Source organism: Bubalus kerabau, chromosome 3 (assembly GCF_029407905.1).
Source record: "Bubalus kerabau isolate K-KA32 ecotype Philippines breed swamp buffalo chromosome 3, PCC_UOA_SB_1v2, whole genome shotgun sequence".
NCBI lineage: Eukaryota > Metazoa > Chordata > Mammalia > Artiodactyla > Bovidae > Bubalus > Bubalus kerabau.
Window position 1 is genome coordinate 151096237 of NC_073626.1, and position 3552 is coordinate 151099788.

The window sequence follows — 3552 nt, forward strand, 5'->3', positions numbered from 1 at the left end:
TTGGGTAGTATGGTCATTTTCACAATATTGATTCTTCTAATCCTAGAACATGATATATCTTTCCATATGTTTATGCCATCTTTAATTTCTTTCATTAGTGTTTTGTAGTTTTCTACATACAAATCTTTTGCCTCTTTAGGTAAATTTATTCCTAAATATTTTATCCTTTCTGTTGCAATGGTGAATGGGATTGTTTCTTTAATTTCTCTTTCTGACTTTCATTTTTAGCATATAGGAGTGCAAGGGATTTCTGCATATTAATTTTTTATCCTGCAAATGTGCTTTATTCATTGATTACAAATATGGAACACTTCATGAATTTGTGTGTCATCCTTGCGCAGGGGCCTTGCTAATCTTCTCTGTATTATTCCAATTTTAGTATATGTACTGTGAAGCAAGCATCCCAGAGAGTTCTATGTGTGAAGATTTACTGGAGGAAATTCCTGTGGGAAAGTGAAACAGTTTAAGCTTCCACAGGCAGTTCAAGGCCCTTTAAGGAGGAGGTGAACATTCTCTCATACTTTCTTTAAGCCTTGTGCAACATGTATCTTACCCAAGAACTGGCCTTTCTTTAGGTCCAGAACTAATGATCATACAGCACCCTGTCTTACTATGGAAATGCTATTCTTAGGCTATGTGTTAATGATTATAATTGTAACAAATCTTGCTTGGGAACCTGTTTCTCAAGACTTGTACCCCTGATTACACAGCAACAGTATATCTACCCCAGAGATGTTGCCCAGAAAGTGTTCTCCCAGGTTAATCTTGTGCCAAAGTTATCTCAGGATGTGTGCCTTGGGAAAGTGTCTGGTGGAACTCTTACAATCTTGAAGTATTCTTTTTATCTATTTTCAGCAGCTAGTTGAAAAGTATATAAGGCCCCGCTTAAACTAGTGAGATGGGTACTCTCCTGCCCCGTTCTGATGTCTATGTCAGGAGCTTTCTCTGTCCTGTCACTTTAAATAAAAATTTTCACACAAAGCTCTGAGTGACTGAGACCTGTCTTTGGCCCCAGAGTTAAATCTTCTCCTTCAGAGACCATGAATCCGGTGGCACTGTTCACCATAAGCTATCATCTTGGGAGCTCGTCCAGGATCTTCAAGACAAGGTAAGAATACTCAGAGCTGGGACTCTTTTGCTTTTTTACTGTAAAGTCTCTGCTTTTCTAACTCAGAAGCATATGGACCGAACTTCTTTTCCTGGTCTCTCTGACTTTTTTATAACTGCTTGGGGAATTAAAGCTACTAACCTAATGTACCAGATTCTAGACTTTCAGAGGACTTGCAATCCATGCTGTTATTATGTTTTTCTAGCCATACCCCCATTCCAAGTTTTACAGGACACTGCAGACAGGAACACATTAGAGAGCTAGCTGGAGCTGGAGCTCCAGGGACATCTCTCAGACTGGAAATCATCATCCTGACCCAAGAGACCCAGAAGCAAATTCTTGTCACGGCTATGCCTCCGGACTGTATGGATGGAAACATTGCTGGTGAGCATAAGATTCCTGAGGACACAAATCAGGGAACTCCGGATTTAGGCAGATTGGAAATGCACCAGACTTCTTCCCTTGGTAGTCCTAGCTCTTAGTGGACCAGAGAAAGCCCACCAGTGGCTCTTGTCTCAACTCCTTAGCTATTCATTTTGTACAATCTGCTGGACAGGAATAGAAAGGTTGACCTTGACACTCCAAGAACATGAAAGACTATTTTTTCCTCATAGGCCAGCCCTCCATCATCTCCTTTGTTATCACATAGACTCATGTGGCAACTCTCAGAAGGGATACCATGGGTTTTCCATTCATCCTTTTATGACTTGCCGCTTCTACTTGCAGTCAAAAATATGCTCAAGAATGTGCACAGGCACAAAAAAGATGGATGTTTTCCCTAGTGGTCTTAGCTTGGGAGACATTCTAGAAGGCTACTCTGCTCCACCGTGGTGGCACCAGAGAAAAAGGGGAAATCAAGACAAGGTTTTAATGGTGAGGAACTGGACATCAATCTGGGATGCCATCAGGTCTACCCCTGGTGCATCTCCACCCCGCCTCGGTGGTAGAACGGGGAGGGATGATAGTGAGACACCTGTGTCAGTAAGAGAAAAGTTAACTCCAGCCAGGGAAGGAAGCTTAGGTGGAAGACCTGTCTCCACCCTCATCTAGAGCAGGGAGGGATGCCTCCGGTAGAAAAAAAGGTATGGCACTGGGTGCTGCTTTTTTCTCTCTTAAAGATGGGAGCTAGCAGTTCCAGAACCACTCCTTTGAGTTGTATCTTGAAAACCTGCTACCTGCTAAGTCACTTCAGTCGTGTCCGACTCTGTGCGACCCCATAGATGGCAGCCCACCAGGCTCCCCCCATCCCTGGGATTCTCCAGGCAAGAACACTGGAGTGGGTTGCCATTTAAATTTAATCCCCAAAGCCTAAAAAGTCCCTTATATACAGTCTTTCTTTGCTTTAAAAGAAGACCTCACCTGCTCGGAGAGGACAATCTCTGCTGGGACAGCTTCTTATCAGTCTGTCTACCCCTGTCATCAGAGCCAATTCAAACTCTCTTGGGTTTAAAATTTTATCTATGAAACTATGACTACAAAAAGGAGAGATGACATTTTTTGACACTGAATGGCCATGACATTCTTTAGACTCCTGAGAAAACTGGTTAAAATGAAATCTTTTTGAAACTGCAAAATTGGTTCTTTTTGCACAATTTCCTTGTGAAATTAGGAAAAAGCTGGCTTGCTGAAATACTTTTTTTGGAGCTCTACTTCTGCTTGAGAAACAAAAACATGCCTGGGAAAAAAATCTGAAGTTAACGCTTATCATGTCCTTGAGATACACAGCCCATTCTGTCTGGGACTCCACCATGAGCAAACTGGTAGAACTTCAAGCCAAGAGAAAGAAAAAAAGGGCAAAGAGACAGTTTAAATTTCAAGTGGAAAACTGTGAGGTCTCTGTCTGTCCAGATTTATGTGTGTCTCAGTGTGTCGCTGTCCTTGGATAAAATTGCTAAAGGCTAATTAGTGACTGAGCTCTATTTAATTGGTCTAAAGAAAAGTAAGTGCTTAAAAATCAAATAGTTCTAAATTCAACAAAATTAAAATGAATTGCAGGCATATATGAACTGGGAGATAGTCACTATTGAATTGCTATCTGGTATTGATGTTTGTTTATTGATTTAATTAACACATTGTGAAGATACTTTTACAAATGACATAATTTTGGGTGATTTATATTTACCAGTCTACAAAATGATGATACAAAGTACAGTTCATGGTTGCAATAAAGAATGGGATTACATTTTATTAAGGAAAAAGAAAGTAAGTCTAAACTAACAGGTAATTGTTTCTAAATGGGCAAATGGAGTGTTAAATACAGAAAGTGTAAAAAAAAAAAAAAAAGGGCTTGTGACAAGTGGAAGAGAGTTTTGTGCATGGTACAAGTTTCTTAAGGCTTTAAACTGCCTTTGAACTCTTTGTTTGTTACTTTGACTTAGTGAATAACCATTGTTTCACAGTGAATATAAGCTGGAACCAAACTGGAATTTGGTTTTTGCTCTCTA

The 3552-nt window shown here is 40.2% G+C and overlaps 1 non-coding gene across 1 annotated transcript; it reads right to left on the reverse strand.

The window, feature by feature from the left end:
* Window positions 1-296: 296 nt before the first annotated feature.
* LOC129648170 (U6 spliceosomal RNA) lies at window positions 297-402 on the reverse strand. Its single transcript, XR_008712751.1, has one exon. It is a non-coding gene; the product is annotated as a U6 spliceosomal RNA (small nuclear RNA).
* Between the last annotated feature and the right edge of the window lie 3150 nt (window positions 403-3552).